The sequence below is a fragment of the Papio anubis genome, chromosome 6 (genome assembly GCF_008728515.1).
Source record: "Papio anubis isolate 15944 chromosome 6, Panubis1.0, whole genome shotgun sequence".
Classification (NCBI taxonomy): Eukaryota; Metazoa; Chordata; class Mammalia; order Primates; family Cercopithecidae; genus Papio; species Papio anubis.
The window spans coordinates 3,721,379-3,744,699 of NC_044981.1; the positions used below are offsets into that span (position 1 = coordinate 3,721,379).

The 23,321-nt window shown below is 45.8% G+C and overlaps 1 long non-coding RNA gene across 1 annotated transcript in view; it reads left to right on the forward strand.

Moving 5' to 3' along the window:
• LOC110740467 overlaps positions 1–20,817 on the forward strand; it is a 30,866-nt gene extending 10,049 nt beyond the window's left edge. The window contains exon 3 of the long non-coding RNA XR_002521400.2: positions 20,704–20,817. This is a non-coding gene — a long non-coding RNA (uncharacterized LOC110740467). The remainder of the gene's footprint in view (positions 1–20,703) is intronic.
• The last annotated feature ends 2,504 nt before the right edge of the window (positions 20,818–23,321 follow it).

Below are 23,321 nucleotides of genomic sequence, written 5' to 3' on the forward strand. Positions count from 1 at the left end.
TAAAATTTACCACCTTAACCATTCAGAAGTGTACAGTTTAGTGGCATTGAGTACATTCAAAGTGTTGTGCAGCCATCACCACCATTTATCTCCAGGACTTTTTCATCATCCCAAATGGAAACTCTGTACCCATTAAACACCAACTCCCCATTCTCCTTCCCTCAGCCCCTGGTGACCCCCTAGCCCCAGTTTTTTGTGTACTTGTTTTCTCCAACACATATGGTGGCAGGAGAATTCTCAGATAAAACTACAGATTCTTCTGCCTCACTTCTCACACTTGTGATTTTATCAACCTAGAGTTTCTTGAGCAACTCAAAATAAATATGCATCTGGGCTTGTTCTTCAAAAGACTTGTGTAGCCAATCCCTACTAGGCTGGGACTGTGAGCTCTGGCTGGCCCCTGTGCTGGGCAGAATAGAGAGGAAAAGTCAGATGTTGGAAACAGGTCGTGCTGCTTTGCCGAGATCAGCTCGGTCATGGAGACCCTAACCCAGCTAGAGGAATTAAAGACACACACACAGAAATATGGCATGTGAGGTAGGGAATCAGGGATCTCACAGCCTTCAGAGCTGAGAGCCTTGAACAGAGATTTACCCACATATTTATTGACAGCAAGCCAGTGATTAGCATTGTTTCTATAGATTATAGATTAACTAAAAGTATTCCTTATGGGAAACAAAGGGATGGGCCGAAATAAAGGGATGGGTTTGGCTAGTTATCTGCAGCAGGAGCATGTCCTTAAGGCACAGATCGCTCATGCTACTGTTTGTGGTTTAAGAATGATTTTAAGCGGTTTTCCACCTTGGGTGGGCCAGGTGTTCCTTGCCCTCATTACGGTAAACCCACAAACCCACAGCCTTCCAGCGTGGGCGTCATGGTCATCACGAGCATGTCACAGTGCTGCAGAGACTGTTTCTGGCCAGTTTTGGGGCCAGTTTATGGCCAGATTTTGGGGGGCCTGTTCCCAACACTGCTTGATCTCATACTCTCTACAACCTCACACATAGCGTGCACTGAAAGCAAACTCACCAAGTCAGCAGTATGGTACATTTCCTTTAATTTAGGAAAGGAACTGAGTCCAGACTAAATGAGGAACCTCATGCCTCTCTGGTGTCTCAATTTCCCACCTAACTAACAGGATCCGCAAAGTCAACATTTTAAAAAAATCACATGCTCCTTGTATAGACAGAAGGAACATACCAGAAGAACCTGGACAGGTTTTAATACTTTGAGAATTAATGTCCCAACTGCACCAAAAAAAGAGAATTCTGCAGTCTTTTTGGAAGCTTCTCTCCTCATAAATCTGTTGTTTTTTAATGGGGTGATGAACATTGATTCTAGGGTTTCTAATAGAAACAGTAGGTCATAGGTACAATTTTGCTCCTTTCACTCCGGGAGTCTTAGGCACAGCTGTGTCCAGAGGGAATTTGCTTCCCTTTATTTGGGTTTGCATGGATGTTGTATTTTTGTGCATTGCAGATTTCCACAGCTTTGTTAGCAAGGCATAATTATTTCCAGACAAGATGCTGGCTCAGATGACTGCCTCATCCTTAATGTGGCTTTTGAGTTTCGCAAGAGGCAAACCCAGAGCTTTCCTCCCTGTGCCTTCTGTGCATCCTGGTAACGTGGCAAAGAGAAATTACAACTAGGAAAGAAGTCGTCATTTTAGGCGATTATAAAGCATTCCCAGAATAAAATAATTTGTTCAAATTCCAAACCCACATGTGTAGAAACTATAATTATTTTTTTGTTTGAGACAGAGCCTCACTCTATTGCCCAGGCTGGAGTGCAATGGCGTGATCTCTGCTCACTGCAACCTCTACCTCCTGGGTTCAAGTGATTCTCCTGCCTCAGCTTCCCAAGTAGCTGGGATTACATGCGTGCGCTACCACGCCTGGCTAATTTTTTATATCTTTAGCAGAGACAGGGTATCACCACGTTGGCCAGGCTGATCTCAAATTCCTGACCTCATGATCCGCCCACCTCAGCCTTCCAAAGTGCTGGGATTACAGCTGTGAGCCACCGCACCCGGCCAAAATTGTGTGGATGGCAACTTTCTCCCACAAACAGAAGAAGGGGTGATTGTGCCAACGGCTTCTGCTCTTGAAATATACCTGGGTCTGGAGGCAAGCCTGCAATGATAGAACATTCAGCAGCCCATCTGTGTGTGAAAAGCCTGCAGGTAAGAGTGCCATACGGCAAAGAATGAGCAGACTGGAGAAACACTAACGCATTTCCATTCCCCAGCCCTCTGAAAACCCACAAAGAGAAGTTCAGTTGGGCAGCTAGAGCTTGCTGGGAACCAGGGAGTCCACTGAGTGACCATAACCACTGAAGAGCTTGTATTTGCATTGGCTTTCCTTAGAGATTTGGTTTTAAACAGCAAAACAAATACAAATTCAAGAGACTTCTTGCTTTAAAAAAAGCGGGGGGGCGGGGGAAGGTGGTATTTATATTGCCGCGTCAATATTTTTAATGTACTTTAAGATGAAAGAAAAGTCCATTACAATAGGGAATAATAGCCAGTCCCTAAAGATCTGTTTGCAGCTCTTTTCACTTCCTCCAGAGTGAAAGAAATTCCAGTTTCATGATGTCACTGCCTTAGCCAGATCTTTCTGAGGATGCAGCTGTTCAGATGGATGCGGGTTCTGTGTGTGCAGTTTCCTCCTGTGTTTCCCAGAGGCGAATGAGGAGGACGGGCCATGGCAACATTCAACAACCTGGCCTCACCCAGCACACACACACCTGCCATCTCTGCAGTTCTGGCCTTGGCTGGCCTCCCTCTGCTGTCCAGCTTTGAGCCTCATCTTCATCTTCGAGCAGTGGCTGGAAGTTACAGCTGCAGCAAATGTGCAGAATATGAAAAGAATTCAGAATAGAATTAGACCAGGAATGATGTTAAATCCAGCCGTGTGCTCCAGAGACCCAGCAAGGTTGCAGGCATCTCTAAGTGGACAGAAGCAGGTAACATATGACTGAATGTAGGGGCCAGGACTAGGAGCTGACCTGTTCGCAAGACAGTGACTTAGCAAGTACAAAATCAATAAAAATCATCCTGACCTCTCTACTTCTAACTCCCGTGTCCAAGCTAACATCCCTGCTCATGATGCAACCTCAGCTAGCTGGTAAGGAGGCCCCAAAAATTCACTCGGAAATTCAACTCCAAATCTATTCTGAATCTTTTTTTTAGTGGGAAAAGGACTTGTAATCCCGAAAAGAGACAGCATTAAGTGTAAAAATGATGAAGATGAATCAAATCTATTTCTGATATTTTGGGGTTAGGAGGTAATCTGTGGATATTTGGCCTTTTCCTTATTTGTTATGTTTAAGAGGATTTTGTGTGCTGGAGTGTCAGTCAAACTTGTAATTCTAACTTAAAATGTGGAGTTAAAAAGTTGATGTAGAGTATAATTTTATGTTGATATTTTAAGAGTATATAAAATGTATTATATGTCTAGATTTTGTTATATTTACAGGAATTATTACTTAAGTACTTGGGAAGATTTTTTTTATTGTTGTTAATCAGACAATTAAGGAAGTCAAATGATTACATTTACAAAGTCTGTTCAAAAAGTTTAATGCAATTTGTGTTTGTTGATGGGACCAAAGTTAATCAAAGGCTCTCTTTAAAAAGTATTAAATATTACTATATTAATTTTTAAAAATAATATTTGCAGGTTGAACGGCATGTATAAATGACATGAAGAACACTGCCAATGTGTTAATTAGACAACATTTTAAATATTCACCAATTCTTATTATGAGAGTATTTCTTTCAAGGTACTTTACCAAATATCATTTTCTTTCATTGAAAGGATTGCTTCAGCCTTGACTGATGTGCACATGCTCATAACAGAGGCGAAGGGCAGTAGAGTGAAGGCCCAAGGCTGTCCCTGGTTAGCCTGTGGACTCGAGTCTCAGTTTTCTCATCTGTAAAATGGCATAATAATAAATATATCATGCAGCCAACTGCAAGGACGGGATAAAATGTGGTGGGTAAAGAAAGCCCCCGCCAACTACCTGGCCCAAGGCAGGCACCCCACAGACAGCGCTTGTGCTTGTCACCTCACTGTGAGACGTACAATAACAGTCATGTAGTACTCTTTTTCTCTGAGCCATTGTTGTCTTGGTTGTTGTTGTCTTGGATTATATTGACAATTTATATTGTAAGGAAATCTCCCAGAGTGACCCTGTTAAGATGTCAGAAATATCATAGCACATGTCAGCTTGAAGCCCTCTAATGGCTTCGTCTTGGTCAGAAGAGGAGCCGAGGTCAGACTGTGGCCTCCAGGTCCCTCAGCAGATGGCTCAGTGCTTTCCTGGGACATACTAGGCCCTTCCATGGCAGGTCTTTGTGACAGCTGTTCCCTCTGCCTGTAAGCTCTTCCTCAAGAATTCTGCATGACTCACCTCTTCCACTTTCAGGCCTCTGTTTGAATGTCACCTGAGCCCCCTTTTTAAAACTGCACCCCACCCAACAGACTAATCCCAGGAATAAGTGCATCCCTTGTGTCAAAAGGGATGGTCTGAAAGCTTAAGAAATGGTAAAAGGATTCTCCTCATGGTTTATACTTTGTTGCTAGGCTGCAGTTTTTTTTTTTTTTTTTTGAGACAGAGTTTCGCTGCTATTGCCCAGGCTGGAGTGCAATAGTGCAATGTCGGCTCCCTGCAACCTCTGCCTCCAAGGTTCAAGCGATTCTCCTGCCTCAGCCTCCCAAGTAGCTGGGATTACAGGCACCTGCCACCACACCTGGCTAATTTTTTGTATTTTTAGTAGAGACGGAGTTTCACCATGTTCCCCAGGCTGGTCTCAAACTCTTGACCTCAGGTGATCCACCCACTTCGGCCTCCCAAAGTGCTGGGATTACAGGTGTGAGCCACCATGCCCGGCCTTTTTTTTTTTTTTTTTTTTTTTTTTGAGACAGAGTTTTGCTCTTGTTGCCCAGGCCGGAGTGCAATGGCGCGATCTTGGCTCACTGCAACCTCCACCTCCCAAGTTCAAGGGATTCTCCTGCCTCAGCCGCCTGTGTAGCTGGGATTATAGGCGCCCACCACCACGCCCAGCTAATTTTTGTATTTTTAGTAGAGATGGGGTTTCACCATCCTGGCCAGCCACCGTGCCCGGCCTGCAATTTGTTTTTAAGTCTTCTTACAATGTTCAGAGACCAAAGATCTTTCTCTTGCAAATTGACAATCGTTTTGCTGCTGTGTTCCTAACAGCTAAAACAGTGCCTGGCACCCAGAAACAACCAAGGATTTGAATGAAGGAGTGGGCCAAGACTCAGGCAACGTAGGTTTTTATCCCAATTCTGAGACTTGCCTGCTTTGTGACCTTGTAGAAATCATGACCTTCTCGAGTCTTCATTTCCTCCTCTCCAAAATGGACCTAGCAATCTGTCTCCCGTTGTCTCGATGGGACTGTAGGCGGGATTAATGGAGATGTAAGTGCACATGTACTATAAGGCCCTGCAGAAACATGATAGATTATTGTCATTAGTTGGGGACATTTGCAAAGATTGCCTACATGCATACTGTTTTAAATGTTTTTGAATTGGGAATTGTCTACCCTGTGGCCTTTGTATGAAATGAGATTGCTACATCAAGTATGACAAACATGTCCAGCACCATCGAGTGTTTAGCCCTGTGGCACCACATGAGGAAGGGGAAAGGATGGCCCATTGCAAATTTTCTCAAGACTGGTGAAAATTGGGGTCAACTGGAAGATTCTGGAGATCTATCAATGAGGCCAGATTAGCATCATTGGAATTTGCCCCATCATCCTATAAATGCCTGGGCGGCATCCTCGTGGAAGGACTGTACTGAAGGAAAGAGACTTGATAAAGTACATTACTTCTGATAATACCACAATCCCATGAGTAAGTGCACTCCCTGTGTCCAAGGGGTGGTAAAAAGACTTCCAAAGGAGTCTCCTCATGGTTTATATTGGGTACCTCAGTCTGCAATTTTTTTTAACTCCTCTCATGAAGTTCAGAGACCAGGAATCTTTCTCATGAAGTTCAGAGACCAAGAATCCATCTCCCATTAGCAGATTGACACTGCTAATCACAAGCAAGCCCAGGCTTGTGTTCAGAGACAAAGTCAGTGTGACCGGTGACTGTTACAGCAATACAAAATAATGCTGCCGGGCGCGGTGGCTCACGCCTGTAATCCCAGCACTTTGGGAGGCTGAGGCCGGCGGATCACAAGGTCAGGAGATCGAGAGCATCCTGGCTAACACGGTGAAATCCCGTCTCTACTAAAAATACAAAAATTAGCCGGGCGTGGTGGCAGGCGTCTGTAGTCCCAGCTACTTGGGAGGCTGAGGCAGGAGAATGGCGTGAACCTGGGAGACGGAGCTTGCAGTGAGCTGAGATTGTACCACTGCACTCCAGCCTGGGTGACAGAGTGAGACTCCGTCTCAAAATAATAATAATAATCATCATCATCATCATCATCATCATCATCATCATGGCAGCAGTCCCACTAGCCGAGGCCAGCATCGAATAGGGCAAGTTACTCAAACAGGTCACCCTAGCGACCACTCCAAATGCCTGTGCTTAAACTAACTTAGGGAGCCCGGTTTTGCAGGATGTGCAACCACGTTGTGCCCCCTAGGGCTCACCAGACTTCAGTACCTAATCATGTACTTCACCATGGCCCAGGTTCCCAGGGAAATAAAACATGTAAGTTGCCCATACAGGAAATGGAAGTCATCCTCATTGCTCTGCAGATTTAAAAATTACAAACTTCATTAGCAGGAGCTAAGAACAAGAGACGAGTGCCATCTTGTGGAGAGACCCACAGACACGCATGGAGTTGCACCCCAAATTCTCTCCCAGAGCAAGCATTCCCCAAACTCACCCCCCTTAAAGATCTCCTGAGTCAAATGCACTTGAGCACAGAGTTCACAGTGCTCTTTCAACTTTTTCAAAAGAGCAACAGTTTAACAGCTAATCACCCTAAGCTCCCTCACAGCAGCCTGAGGCCTACGGAAGCTCTCCAGGGAGGCTGCACCATGCTGTCCTCCCATCACTGGGCAGCCCATCTCCTCAAGTTGTTGGCCTCCCAGTCGGTAGAAGAGAGAGGGTAATGGTCCTTTTGCTCATGCAGCCTCTCCCCTACTTCAATGCCCACCATTTGGTTTCATGCGAGAACCTTCATTACATATTACACACCACACAGGCGCTGGGGATACCAAAATAACAATGACAGGCTGGCACGGAGTCGGGTAAACAGACATGTAAGTGACAAGTGCTGTGACTGTGCAGAGCAACAGGGCAGAGAGCTGAAGAAGGAGGGAGAGAAGTCCTGGGGCTCTGTCTACAGAGCAGCCATCACTGAGGGTGCACGACTGCCCCCCGTGTTCCCTGGGGCCCCAGCAGACTCCTCTGAGTGCTAGCTGGAGCAGGAGCTGTGGCCACGTCGATCAAGACCATCCTCGAGGGGAACCTCTGCCCTTCTTGGCGAGGCTGGCCTGGGTGTGGACACTGCTTTTCCTCTTAGTTCTTCTGAGGTGAGGTTTTCTAGTAGAAATGTTTACTAGGCAACTAAAGGAAAAAACAAAAGCAAACAATGAAATACAGGGGTATATAAAGGCTAGCTTGCAAGCAAAGGTGCCACACCCCGACATGACAGACACTAAACTCCAGCACAGGCCGGCCTGGCCACGGTGGCTTCTTAGCATGTGAATCTCTTTGCCATCTTCACCTCACATGTGTCCAGGGGCACGAGGCCAAGCTGCCAACAAGCCCAGTGAAGGTAGATTGGTCTCACGAGACTCACAGCCTACTGAGACCTGCAGTACATTCCAGAAGCTGCTTCCTTCCTAAATTCTGTTCTCCGACGGGCTCATGGCATCCACACCCCGGCTTCCACTGCGGTCCACCCATCCTGGCCATGAAAGTGGAAGATCTTACAGTTGTTGTTGGTTTTGTTGTCATTGTTTTTAAGGTCAGTGGACATTTGAGTTGTGTCTGAATTTGGCAAAGATTTATTTTGATTATGCTGGTATAAAATCTGTTTTCTAATTTATTTTATTTCTCAATCTCATCTCAAGGGGAGATATTGTGAAATATATATTTGTTCTTCATCCCCTGTTGCCTGGCATACAACTCCTAAAATCCGTGGAATCTCCAAATGTCTTTCTATAATTGACTTTTATGATGTCTTTTCATATGCTAATAATTGACTGATGGCTGGGCTCCCAGACAGTTTAAGGATGGGACTGTTCTCCAGAAAGACCAAGGCAGGATCAGCACTTCCAGCTCCAACCCTCAATGTCCAAGGAGTGGAGGGAGCTGGAGGTTAAGCTGATTACCAAAGGCCAATGGTTTTATCAATCATGCCTACATAATGAAGCATCCATAAAAGGTCCAAAGGAACAGAATTTGGAGAGCTTCCAGGTAGCTCATCAGGTAGAGGTTCCTGGAGGGTAGCAAACCCCTTCCCCCATATCTTGCCCTACACATCTCTTCTTCTGTATCCTTTGTAACGTCCTTTGAGTAAACTGGTAAAGGCATTTCTCTGAGTCCTGTGGGCCACTCTAGCAAATTAATCAAACCCAGAGAGGGGATTGTGGGAACCCCAACTTGAAGCTAACAGGTCAGAAGTTCTGGACGCCCAGAATTGTGACTAGTGATTGGGGATAAGGAGGGCGGCCTTGGAGACAGCCCGTGAGATCCCACACTATCTCCAGGTAGACAGCATCCTAGTTGAATTAGAGAACACCCAGCTGGTGTCTGGCCCCTGAAGAACTGCTTGCTTGTTTGCAGCTGGGGAGAAATCTCCCGCATTTGTTCACAGAAGTCTTCATCTGCGTCGATCGTTGTGCTGTTGAGTGAGAAAATAGGAGAAAGCACTTTGAGCTTGTGTGTTTTTTCCACACTAACACCGTGAAAAATGAAAATGAAATCCTGTGCCTCTCAACCAACTGAACCAATCCCCTCTTGGCCAGGGGTATCCCAGGGAAATGAAAACTGAGTTCCCCACCATGACAGTTGGGAGGTCAGTCACGCCCCTGCTAACCGCCCTTAGGTGGTTAACCAGCCCTTCTGAAAGACCACCCAGATATCAACGAACCGCATACCTCTGCACCTCTTTTGAAGTTTGGACGGAATAGCCCATCAGTGTTCCTTCCAGAGAAGAGACCGCCAACCACAGAGTGGTTCCGGCTGGTCTACAGAGGATGCACAGAGAGGGATTTTGTGTCCCCTCTTCGTCTTTTGATGCCAGAGGGCAAATACTCCACCCATCATGTTGACGCTGCCATTTTTTGAATGTGGAGAGGCATAGTGACCGGTTGCACATGTGCAGGTTACCTAGCTCGTAAATATTTATGATCTTCCTGTAGCTTATTGAATATGTATATTTGGCCACGATGCTCAGCATAACTTCCTTATTCTTCCCACCCTTGAAGTGTCTGTTTCTGGATTCTGGCCGGAGGCTACGCTTTCTGCCTGTCAGAATGGCCACCTGGCAGGCTGCGACCCTTTATAAGAAACGAAGCTCTCCTTTCCGAATTTATGAACCTTGTTATTCTTCCACTGACACTCCTCTTCATCTGGACTTCATTGGGACCCATAAATTTAGTCTGGGGCAACTGGAAATACAAGGAAGCAATGCTGAATTCTAGAAGTTATGCTTGAGATTGTATTCACTTAGTGAAAATATAGGGCAGAATCTGGAAGTAAAGTGGTACTCTCAGTACAATGAGTAGTCCACAAGCCATCTAAACAAGGGGTCACGGTTCTGGTTTTGGAACAAGGCATGAGTCTGAATCCCAGCTCTGCTTTTCTAGCTGTGCCTGACTAGTGCAAGCCACTTTGCCATGTGAGCATCTTAGTCCACCCACACCATATAACAGAGCACCGTAGACTGGGTGGCTTCTAAACAACAGACATTTATCTCCCCCAGTTCTGGAGGCTAGAAGTCCAAGATCAAGGTGCCAGTGGATCTGGTGTCCGGTGAGGGCTACTCACACATTCTTGCTATGTCTTCACATGGTGAAAGAGGCACACTAGCTTAGGGGAGAGAATTCACCCTTCCCATACCCTTTGGCCTCTCCTTCTTCCACTATGTGAGGACACAGCAACAAAGCGCCACCTTGGAAGCCGAGAGCAGCCCTCATCAGGCATCGAATCTGCTGGTGCCATGATCTTGGGCTTCCCAGCTTCCAGAACTGGGAGAAGTAAATTTCTATTATTTGTAAATTACCCAGTCTCAGATATTTTGTTATAGTAGCACAGATGGGCTAAGACACCAGGCTAGAGAACAAGGTTTCTCAAAAGTGTGGTTTCTGTCCCACATCAGTAAAGGCCACCCGGGCTCCTTGTGGAAGATATAGATTTCCAGGCCCCATCCAAGAATTTTGAAGCCAAATAGCCAGAGTTAGGCCCCAAATCTGCATTTTGAGGAAGCACTCACTGATGCACATGTGCACCAAATTTGGGGTCTGTTTCAGAGGGAAGGCAACAAGTTTGCAGCCTGTGAGTTCTAAGTCCTGCAGCACATCACTCTGGACCCTGTGACCCCAGGGAAACACAAGTAAATCACTCATCACTTCTTCCACTCACTGACAATAAAAATAGTTCTTGTGGGCTGGGCACAGTGGCTCAGGCTTGTAATCCCAGCACTTTGGGAGGCTAAGGTGGGCGGATCACTTGAGGTCAGGAGTTCCAAACCAGCCTGGCCAACGTGGCAAAACCCTGTCTCTACTAAAAATACAAAAATTAACCAGGCGTGGTGGCATGTGCCTGCAATCCCAGCTACTCAGGAGGCTGAGACAGGAGAATCACTTGATCCCAGAAGGCGGAGGTTGCAGTGAGCCGAGATCACACCACTGCACTCCAGCCTAGGCGACAGGGCAAGGCTCTCTTACAAAAAAAATAAAGAAATAGTTCTTGTGAAAAACAGTTGGAAAAAAGAAATCTTTTAAAACACTTTGTACCTGCACATAAGCTGTACTCACTACTGATGCCAACCCCAAAAGACAGAAACATCCAGAACCCAGAGTTGATGTGGAAGGCAGGGGAGAGGGAGTAGACAAGGCCCCAGCCCTCTCCCTACGGCAGCCACGACAGCCAGGCCCTTAGCTGTTAGATACACCAGGGTGACCTGGAAGACTTGGTTTGAACAAAGGGCTTCTTTTGTTTTTAACCTACTTTTTGTGATAAATGACCATCTTTAGTTTCCTAAAATAAATCTACATTAGCGCCGAGTTGACAAAAATGCCCTGGTTGGGCAACATTGTGGAGCAGCAGATTTTGCTGTTAAGGCCGTACCTGCCTCCACACCTGTTCTCAGTGCAGCTCTGCTCGCTAAATACCTGTCTCAGGACATTTTCTGCCCTATAAGTTACTCTATCGTGTCTAAATTTAACTTCCTGTATTGTCCGTTTCAAGGGAATATGTATTTGAAGCCTAATCTTTTGCTGCGGAATACAATTGCAAGAGGAAATATTTTCTCCCATGTCAGGATTCCATGCAGGGCTCCCGAAGACAACACTATTAGCCCATTTTCTAGGACAGAAACCACTTCCACCCAGAAAGTTCTTTGTGGTAGAAGGTTAAGCAATGTTTTAGTGATTCAAAAATCAAATCTAGGCAGGACTATTCCTCTGTGGCATTGTCATGTATGGTCACTTCTGTAGATTGTATCCCTAAAATCACTCCCACCCTTTCCCCCCTTTGCCTTTCTTTGCTCTAGAAGCTGAGAAACCAAAATCCTCCATTTCTCAGACTCTTGCAGCCAGGGGCTGGTGGGGATGGGGGAGAATACGACAGTTCTATCTAGTAAGATGCAGGTGGAAATCCCTAGAGTGGCTGTCCCTCCCCGAAAAAGAAGGGCAATACCCTTCTATAGGAAAGCACTTTCTTTTTCCGCTGTATACTCTCCATTTCTTTCTGCCTGGAATGCAGTTGTGACTATTGGCAGAACAGCAGCTATCTTGTGACTGTGAGAGAAAAAATATTGAAAGGAAATCCAATCAGCTCAAGATGAGAAGAGGAAAACACACAGTGAGACTCAGTCCCTGAGGCGTTTTGGAGCAGCTGCAAAAGTTCTGGCCTGTCCTCCTAGAGACTCCTTTTGTGAGACAAATGAACCTTGTCTATTTTAGGCCAGTCTTGGGGAGGGGTTCTGTGACCTAACTTTCCTAGCCCATAAGCAAGAGTTGACATTTTCTTCTGTGGTTTGTCTCATTTTATCTCTAGGCAGTAAAATGATAGATCTTAAAGAGAGTAAGGCACAGACATCCCCTTCCATCCACTTCTGTGTAGACCAACTGTGCCATGAGGTCTATAGCCCTGATGGAGGTGTAAATATCCGTGTGGCTCTGACACTCTTAAACTAGAATGCTTCTTGGATTTGCCGTAAAACAGAGCTAAAAGAATGACAGGTGAAGTCGTAAGTACATGCTACGTGCTGAGCATTATGCTAAGTGCTGTACAATCAGTATTAACTCATTTAATCTTCTCAACACCCCCTAAGATGTATTATTTATTAATCCCAGTTTACATATAGATATTTAAAGCTCAGAGAGTTTAAGCAACTTGTCTAAAATCACGCAACTGGTGGAACCAAGCACAGGCCCAAGCTGGCAGCCTGGTCTCCTAATCCTGGTGTGTCTGGAGTTGGCTCCTTCTGGTGGGTCTCCTCGGTCTGGCTGACTTCAAGAATTAAGCCGGGGACCTTCTCAGTGAGTGTTATAGCTCTTACAGGTGGTGCACACCCAAATAGTCAGCAGCAGCAAGATTTATTGCTAAGAGTGAAAGAACAAAGATTCCACAGCTGGAAAGGGGACCCCAGCGGGTTACCACCGCTGGCTCCGGTGACCAGCTTTTATTTCCTTATTTGGCATCGCCCAGTCCTGCTGATTGGTCCATTTTACAGAGAGCTGAGTGGTCCATTTTACAGAGTGCTGATTGGTCCATTTTTACAGAATTCTGATTGGTGCATTTTCAATCCTCCAGCTAGATACAGAGCGCTGATTGGTGCATTTACAACCCTGTAGCTAGACAGAAAAGTTCTCCAAGTCCCCACCTGACCCAGAAGCCCAGCTGGTTTCACTTCTCACTGGTACTTTCTGTCAACCAGAGTCAAATAATTTTTTCCAACCAACCAGGCAACTCACAAAATCAGTGAGTTCCTGGGGTATAATTTTCAGGCATCAGGCTTCCAGAGATCAGAATTCTGGCCAGCCGTGATATTCTTCCTCCAGTGAGGAGCCCTCCGGACCTGCTCCGTAGCCAGGGCAGGACCTGCCTCCCAGCAGAGCAGAGGTGATCTAGTCAGGAGCACGAGAAATGATCTTCAGACTGGGGGGCCCACCGTCCCCCAGGTTTCCTGCCTGTCTTTCCTGCAGGTCTCAAAATCTATATTGAACAAACGCTTACATCATTTATTTTTAAATAAAAAAGAACCACTCTTGGGAGAAGGTAGTGCTTGGTTTTTTCTTCTTGGCAGAGTTCATTCCAGAGCCTGTATGAAGGCCTAGATTCTGTGTGTTTGGTTTTGTTATCTCTGTGCCCTACTAGAGTTTTATTTATGGTTGCAAAGCCACAGTGCCTATGAATTAGACTTCCATACATTTTCTTTTCATACTTTATCTGAAAAGGAAATAATATCAATTGCATGCTTACTACGTGATGAAACTGACTAAGCAGATCTTACAATTGCACACTATATCTAGAGCTGTTACGTCTTCTGTTAAGATTCCCACCCCACCTGGGGAATAAAAGCAATTTTTACAAAGTTAACGTGAAAAAGATAAAAATTCATTTTTGCTTCATTCTGAAATCTCCAGCTGGCAATGGAGAGAAGATCAAATTGTTTTAGTCAGCTGTGGCTCCCTCCTCCTTTTTGAAGAGCACTAAATATGCGTGCTTAGTTAGGTCCATTGTTTTGTAAAATCACATCTATTTGCTCTGCTATTGTCGCTGTGAAGCGTGAATATAGCATGCTGCCTGCTGGGCTGGAAATACACAGTCGAGCCAATCCCATACTTCATTTATGATCTATTATTCTCCATTATTCCTGCAGAGCTTCTGATTGCATTTCTATTAATCGTTCTAATTTGCTCTTCATTATGCTATTTGCCATTCAGTGTTGGGCCTCTACTCGGTTGGCTTCCAGTGTTTAGTAACTTATGTTGAGCTGCAGCTTTCTTTAGACTGGTGCCGCTTGAGAACGCAGACACCCAGTATCTTTGCTGCCTCCGAAAGGGGCACCGCAGAGGTCTCATGTGCCCATCTCATGTGTATGGCCAACAGGTTAGGGCCCTTTACTTACAATCTAGTATGCATCCCTCGTCCGCAGCTATTTACTAAATATCCACTGGCTGCCAGGCCTGTGCCAGGTGCTGGGATAATGAGCCTGCAGGAGCTGAAGCCTGCAGTGGGAAGTGGGCCAGGAGCCCAGGGCACATCCCCGAGTAGACCCTACAGGACCCTGTGCCAGTTAGGACGCGTTGAACTACAAGTAATGGAAACTCGCCTTCAATGGAGCAAAGGTCAGGGGAAGCCGACCATTTCCTGAAAAAAAAGTCAGGAGATAAGGCTCTCCAGGGCTCATGCCTGTGTAAGTCAGAACTCAGGATCATTTTCACCTTTCTGCTCCTTCGCCCTGCTCACCCACCCCGCCTTCCCCCACTCTGCATTCCAACTTCTCCCTGTGCTTACAAGGTAGCTGAAGGAGTTTTAAGTGACACGTCCAGACACAACGGTTTCACAGAAACAAGATAGGGGTTGACATTTCTTTGTATCTCTTGTTAAAAGTGAAGAAATCTTTCCTAGGAACACCCCAGCAGCCTATCCCTTGGGTCTTGTTGGACAAAATCACATCATAGGCTCATGTTTAAACCAACCACTGGCAAGTTATATGAGCTGGCCACAATTGGCTGGGGCCCATCGGGAGCTTGAAGAGTGGATGAGGCAGTCTCCCCTAAACCTGAGGCTGCACAGGGAAGATGAAATAGCTAAACAAAATCAAGGCTGTATTAGGAAGCAGAAAAGGAGAGTGTCATGGTCTAAATGTTTGTGTCCCTCCAAAACGTATGTGTTGAAACCTAACCCACAATGCAACAGTATTCAGAGGTGGGACTTCAGGAGATGATTAGGTCATAACAGCTTCACCCTCATGCATGGGAGTTAGTGCCCTTCTTAAGGAGAGCCGAGGGAGTGTTTGCCCCTTTGATCATGTGAAGACAGAGCAAGTAGTAGCTCTCACCAGACACCAGATCTGCTGGCACCTTGACCTTGGGTTTCCCAACTTCCAGAACTGTAAGCAATAAATTTCTATTGTTTACAAATTACCCAGTCTTAGGTATTTTGTTCTAGCAGCACAAATGGAGTAAGACAGAGAGGTGATGGATGTTGGGTAAGTTACCAAAAACATCTCATTACTTTCTCTCAATCTACAGTAATGGTTCTTCTAACTTTAAAAAAAAAAAAATCTTTTTTTTTTTTTTTTGAGACAGAGTCTCACTCTGTTTCTGTCACCCAGGCTGGAGTGCAGTGGTGTGATCTTGGCTTACTGCAACCTCCACCTCCTGGGTTCAGGTGATTCTGCTGCCTCAGCCTCCCAAGTAGCTGGGACTACAGGCACCTGACACCATGCCTGGCTAATTTTTGTATTTTTAGTAGAGATGGGGTTTCACCATATTGACCAGGCTGGTCTCGAACTCCTGACCTCGTGATCCGCCCGCCTCGGCCTCCCAAAGTGCTGGCATTACAGGCGTGAGCACTTGCGCCCGACCAAAAAGAAAGATTCTTAAATGGGTGTGGACTTTACTATTTTTATAATAATGTTCTTTTGTGGGTAGTTCTTTTATAACTATAAAACAAAAACTGATTTAAAAATTAAGGACAAAGTTACAAAACCAATGAAAATTAAGTTGTCAAAATTACAGTTATGGACAAGTGGCATTGTTTTGCTGAAATCAATAGCCACTCCCAACATAAATAAGTTGCTATAGCAGCTGCTGTATCAGTGTGTGTCTCATGATCATTCAGCATCCTTTCCACTGTCCCTTCATTCAGCTTCTGTGCAGTTTTCTTGAAACTGCAGTGCCACTTAGTTTTCCTGGGCATGAACTCAGCCTACACCTGTCCCCTTCTCTTTGGCCAGTGAAAATGACTGTAGTTATTCATGTTCACAGAGTACATTTCAGTTATTGTTATTATTATTGTTGTTGTTTTGAGACAAAGTCACACTCTATCACCCAGGCTGGAGTCAGTGGCACGATCATAGCTCACTGCAGCCACAAGCTCCAAGGCTCAAGCGATCCTCCTGCCTCAGCCTCCAAAGTAGGTGGGACTACAGGTACACATCGCCATGCCCAGTTAATTTAAAAAAAAATATTTTTGTAGAGATGAGGTCTCACTCCGTTGCCTAGGCTGATATCAAACTCCTGGGCTCAACTGATCCTCTTACCTCAGCCTCCCAAATCGTTGGGATTACAGGTATGAGCCACTGTGCCTGGCCCATAGCAGCATTTATAATAGCAAAAACAACTAGACATCACCCAAATGTTAATTGACTAAATAAATAGTGGTGTATTTATATAATGGAATACTATACAATGATGAGAATTAATTAACCATAGCTATACTCCAAAATACGGGTTCATTTTAGAAGCATAATGTTTGACAAAAAGTGAGTCACAAAGAGCAATGTACAATATACCCCTTTTTCTAGAACTCAAAGCAGATACACTGCCACCCTCGGGCCTTGGCATTGGTCATTTCCTGTACGCGGAGCATTCGTCTCCCACACTTCTGCATAGCTTATTCCTTTACCTCCCTCAGATCCTTGCTAAAATGACACCACTGACCCTTCTGTGTAAAATCATAATCCTAGTGTACGCAATCCCTCTCACTTCCCTCTACTTTCTCTATTTTCCACAACACACCACAGCGCCATCAGCTTCTAACAGCATCTGCTATATTTATCTTGTGGATGGTTTACTGACGGTCTCCCCAGGTAGAAACACATGTTCTACGAGAGCAAGGCTCTTTGTTTTGTTCAGGTATATCTTAAGTGGCTAGAACCCCACTTACACAAAACAGGCACTCAATACATACATATATATATACACACACACACACACATATATACACACATACACACACACACACACACACACACACACATATATATATATATATTTTTTTTTTACAGTCTCGCTCTGTCACCCAGGCTGGAGTGGAGTGCACTGGTGTGATCTTGGCTTACTGCAACCTCCACCTCTGAGGTTCAAGTGATTCTCCTGCCTCAGCCTTCTGAGCAGCTGGGATTACAGGCGCCCACCAACACACCCAGTTAATTTTTGTATTTTTAATAGAGACAGGGTTTCAACATCTTGGCCAGGCTGGTCTCGAACTCCTGACCTCAAGTGATCTGCCTGCCTCGGCCTCCTAAAGTGCTGGGATTACAGGCGTGAGCCACCGCGCCTGGCCTCAACACATATTTTTACCGTCTTCCTACCTGCCACTTCTACCTCACTGCCTCAGCTTAGTGTCTTATTAAGACTACAAATGGTTGTTATACCACATGTATTCAGGAGCAGTTGACATAATGTAACTTTTGCCTGGTGGCCTCCAGAAGTTTACCCATCCATTTATCCATTCACCTGAACCACACTTGTGTGAATGAAGCAGACAAATAGGTGATGAGGCCATAAAGAAGTTCCTCGTGGCATGGGATCTGGCCAGTCCCTTACACATGAGAAGCTGTCACTGAGGGCCCTTCTGAATGAGGTCATCATAGATGATGTCTACACAACCACACATAACTTTCATCACTACATAAAGCCATTGTTTATGTTACATCGCTAAGGCTGCCTCCTGCTGAAAGTGACCACTTGAGCATCAGTAAGAATACAAATAGCAATGGAACAAAACACATTCCTATGTTTAAATCCATTTCTTCATACCGATACTCAAAACCGAGAGCAACATTGACTACAACAAATTGAGACAGGATTGCTCCCTTGACCTTGACACCCTTTGTAGGCGGGAACTGGAGTGGCTCATTTCACTCAGCCCACTGCTGGCCACTCCTCGCGAGAGGGAGTGTGTGAGCAGGTGAGCGCTGGGACTGGAAGGAACAAATGCTGGAAACAGCTGGTCGCTCCTCTCTCATGGGAGCAGACTCTGCGCAGGCCCTGCGGCAGCAGCCAAGCCCTTGCCCTCTCGGCACCCAGGTTCTTGTCTGGTGTCCAGGAAGAATTAGGTCACAGGAACAGATTGAAGCATAGTGTTTGTGGAGGATTTTATTGGTCAATAGATGTGGCTCTTAGCAGAATGGGGAATTGGAAAGGGGGTGGTGTGGGAAGAAGGTGATCTTTCCCTGAAGCTGCACCGTCTGAAGTTAGCCACGTCTATCTGCAGTCTCTGATGCTCAGCCGCTTGTATCCCCGACCTTCAGCAGCTTGCATCCCTGACTGCTTGCATCAGCCACTTGTGTTGCTCTGCCAGCCGAAGTCTTTTTATGGGCACAGGATAGAGGCGTGGCAGGCCAAAAAGGCAACATTTGGGTGGAAAATGGGGTCAGCTGTTTTCACTTAGGGCTGCAGCTCCAGGCCCAAGGGTGGGGGTTTAGCCAGGAGCCCAGCCATTCTGTATCAAAATCACTGATTGGAGGAGACTAGGAAACCAACTTGTTTTAAAAATTGGTCAGTAAGGGAAAAGAATCCAGCATGTATCTGACTTTATATAAATCGTACCTTATATCATCAAATAGTTGATGAGGGAAAGCTTCTCTTTATAGAAGTATTCCAGCAAACAAAATAAAGGAAAAAATGATTTAAAAATTAGAAAATCCCCATTTTGCCACCTCTGATGAAATAACCTATGGTAATCATGGGCAACAACCAAGCATAAGGGTCCTGCAGCTGAGGTACACACAGCATCTGTGAAGCATTCTTGACAAAGACATGCAACCCGAGATCTAACTACCAGAAATACAGAGGACAGAGACACACGTTCAAAGATCCCACACAAATGCAATTAGCAAATTTCAGGTTCTACAGGACAAACATTGTATTTCTTTAACAGACACATTTTTCAGATCCCTGGGGTCCAGGTCCAGCCCATGCTGCAGTCCGAGGGGAGTGAGTGGATGAGCAGAAAGAACACCTGGGGGGCTGTAGGCAGGTGAATATGGTTTTATTCAGTAACCGCTTTCATTAACAACTTTTTCACACTAGCTCTTTCATGAGCAGCTTCTCTCACATTGTCGGCTCTTATCTCAGCTGTTTGCTCCGGCTCTTCAGCTCCTGCTGCCCCCACATCTGCAGCTGCACGGACAGCTCTGCCTTGCCTTCAGGGTCAGCAGCTTCACTTTCTCTGGGCACCAGCGCGAGCCGAGCTGTGGCTCCGCTGTATCCATCTGCAGGACGGACAGCTCCGGTTCTCTCTCTGGGAACCAGGGTGCCCGCCATGTTAAGTCATGTTGAGGCAGGCTGAGCCCCAAGAGCCAAGAGCCTCTGTACAGCGTCACCAGGACAGTCACACCTTTTCCAGACAATAGTGGCTCAGAGTCAAGTACGAACTTACACAAACGGGTTATATAACAAGTGGGGGTATGTGCTAGCATGCGAAACTCACTGAGTCATGCAGGCCTGGATATCCGCCTCGGCCTATTCTTTGACCAAAGCACATCCATGTACCTCACAACATTCCAAACAGGTGGCGAGAAAGAGAAACAGTAGAGATTAGAAGAGACTTCAGAACACAAGAATCATCGCAGTGATTTTACCTGCTCTGGTGAAGTCCTGATTGTGCCAATTGAAACAAACTCTTAAAAAACTTTATCAGATAATCAGCAAGACTGGAAAATTCAATAACTATCTGATAACATTATGTAATTATTGTTCATTATTTTGATATGAAGGTTATTTTGTAAAGAGCTTTACTATTTTAGAGAGGCATACTGAAATATTTATGGACAAAATGATGCCATGTCTGGGATTTGCTTCAAAGCGACCCCGGTGGGGGACAGTACAGATGAAAAATGATTGGGTATGAGGTGACAATTGTTAAACTGGATGATGAATACAGGAGGATTACACTCCACTATTTCCCTTCTCAATATTTGTAAAACTTTAATGAAATTTTCCATAATGAAGTTTATCTCCTAAGAATTTTTATCTGTAGGCTAATTAGTGGATATGTTCCACTCAGTGCAAATCTACACCAGTGGTTTGGGTGAGACTAGCCAGCCTGTCTCGGTTCTGCTTCCAATTCTGGGTCAAAGATTCACTGGCAAACATCCACAAAATAAGCAAAAGTCAATGCAACACTTTGTTAGGTATGAAAGACGCATGAGAAATAATTTTTACCACGAATATCTCACCATCAGTTTGCAGGCAAGAGACGACAGGAATATGTACATGTCAGTGGTGACATCATCCATACACGATCAGCTAGTGATTTTACACAATACCAAGTGGGGCCACCTCTGTCACTCAGGGTGACACACAACCCTCTTACCATATCCAAGTTTCAAGAAGCTCTGCTGATCAAATGGGCCATCTCCCTGCTCACGATCCCTCTCTCTATCTAGTTAATTCTAATAGCAGGCTTGTATTAGGTTAAATTATATTGCAAATTGACCAGAAAATTCTGACTTCCATTGAAACGTTGAAATAAGCATTCCCATCGTTTGCACCAAGAGTTACTCCATTGCCCTCTGTGTCTCCTTCAGGGATCAGCACAAATGAAATAGACATGGACACCTCCCAGGAAGGACTTGAGGACAGCGGGAGGCCCTCTCTCTAGTCATGGTTCTGACAGCACCAGGCAGGCTGGGAAGGGCACCTCTGCTGAACAACGGTGTGCTCAAGTCTGCATGATTTCATTCTTTTGAGTCCCACATCCACTTCACCTTGTTTTAAAGGATGATGGTGTAAATAAGAGCTACAGTAGCAGCCACAGAGGGAAAGCAGGGTGGAAATGCATTGTGGACGGTTCTCTAAAGTAAAAATAAATAAGAACTCTATGTCCTTGAATACATCCTCTCTTCTCTCATGTGCCCTGCACTTCCATAGGCTGGCAATTTGTGCTTGGAAAGACACTCAGCCCAGCCATGGAGTGTCTGACCCCCCTGGTGCCATTTTCGGAGGAAGCCAGTGGACAGGGGGCCACTCCCGCATGAGGGCTTCGATCTCTGATGGAACCTGACTCTGAGGATTTGATAGTTGTTTCCTCTCATCCTTATTTGTTCCCTTTCTTAGAACATCCCTTGCAAAGGTTCAGGGCATTTGCAACTGCTGTGAAGTGAGCATTTGAAAGACGAGATGCCTCACATTGCCAGAAATGGTCCCTGGTCTCCCACCAAATACACTGACCCTGGCGATGGTCACCCTCATGTTGACCTGAACCTAGGAGTGGAAGGAAAAGTGGAGGAAAAACTTGCCCCTTGTCATAGTAAGACACGTCTATGGAGAGAGGGGGCTTCAGCCCTGCCCTGCCCTGCCCTCGGGAACATGATTGTGCTCATGCCTCCTTCCTCCAAGCTGTGGCATGAGCTCACTCATCCTCAGCAAATGCTGCAGCCCCTCCTGCCCTCACGCCCTGCAGATGGGACTCAGCTCAGGGCAGGGCTGCAGGAGGCAATAGGGAGTCTCCCTTGTGGAATCATCTCAGCCAGGGGTGAAACCCAAGGAAATCTTACAGATTTCCAGAGCTGCAATTAATTATATCATGCTTATGCCTTAGAGTCCTGAGTTCAGTTATCCTTGATCCGTTTAACAGACTTTAACTGAGTAGCTGCTGAGGACCACGCACTGCACTAGGTGTTATTTGCTCACAGCTGATTTCTTTCTAAAGCTGACCTAAAGGATGTCTTGGCACTGTGGGAAGGTCTCTACTTCTTTCACTTCTGTTTTTTCCACTGTTTCTTAATATAGGCGGTCACATACGGCACAGGTGGCTGTCGGTATAGGTCTGCTTTCGAAAATCAGCTGGGCTAGGATTGAAGGGTTCTGTCCAGTTAGAATGTTCCTTTACTTCCATCTTCAGTCAGGAGAACACAGCCCTCCCTCCGTCCTTGGCAATTTGCCCGCAGCAGAATTACAACCCCCTCCCCAGCCACCACCACTTCCCCCAGGAAGCAGCTGATGGCTCTGGGGCCATTGTATCTTCTAGACAGGGAACTGCTACCAGCCTGCAAAATCAACCCGAGAATACAAAAAGCCAGTTCAGAGATGCTGCTATTGAAACTCAGTTTCTGTTCCTGTCGTTTCCTAACTTTTCTGAGCAGGTACTAGCAGGCCTTAGTTTTCTCCTGCATGCCATACCAATGCCTACAACATTTCTTGCTTGCCTCATTCATTTGACCCCTAACACAAATCCTGCATGCCATACCAATGCCTACAACATTTCTTGCTTGCATCATTCATTTGACCCCTAGCACAATATGGTTCAATTTTGTTCTGGATCTGTTCTGATTCCCAGACTAGATTTTCAGGGAGTGAGGCTGGTGGCAGGTCTGGTGCAGAGTGGAGGGGCGGTGAGAATTTCCCTTCCGCAGACATTGTTCCACTCGGCACAGAGATTTCTTTTTCAGCCAAACCCTTAAGGATCATCTTGTTTTGATAAACCTTATTTTTGTTTTAGAAACAAAAACATAGCTCGTGGGGCGAAGCCAAGAGTAAGACTCTGAAAACAAAAGTGTCCTGTTTAATACACTTCCTCAAAGTCCCTGACAGTGAAAGACTAAAAGACCCCAGACCGAGGTTGGGCACGGTGGCTCACGCCTGTAATCCCAGCACTTTGGGAGGCTGAGGCGGGCAGATCATGAGGTCAGGAGATGGAGACCATCCTGGCTAACATGGTGAAACCCCGTCTCTACTAAAATACAAAAAATTAGCCGGGCATGGTGGTGGGCGCCTGTAGTCCCAGCTACTCAGGAGGCTGAGGCAGGAGAATCGCTTGAACCCGGGAGGCAGAGATTGCATTGAACCAAGATCAAGCCACTGCACTCCAGCCTGGGCGACAGAGCGAGACTCCATCTCAACAACAACAAAAACCCAGACCAAACAAACAAACAAACAAAATGACAGGCAAGGTTCCACGTGGGAAAGAGCCACTGGGAAGTTCCTGCCGGCAAGGAGAGCAGAGGGCGTTTAACAACCATGGCTTTGATTGCAAGGCTATGTGAGGTTCATCTTTAGGAGGTTTTTGGGTGCGGTAATGTAGCCACCTCCATCCCTCCCATGCATGCCCCAATTTCTCACACCTTGAGGTGGGAGGTATCCCTTCTGAAGGAGACACAAATTCAGGAAAATAATGCAGTGAGACAATCAGTAATCTGGGACAAGG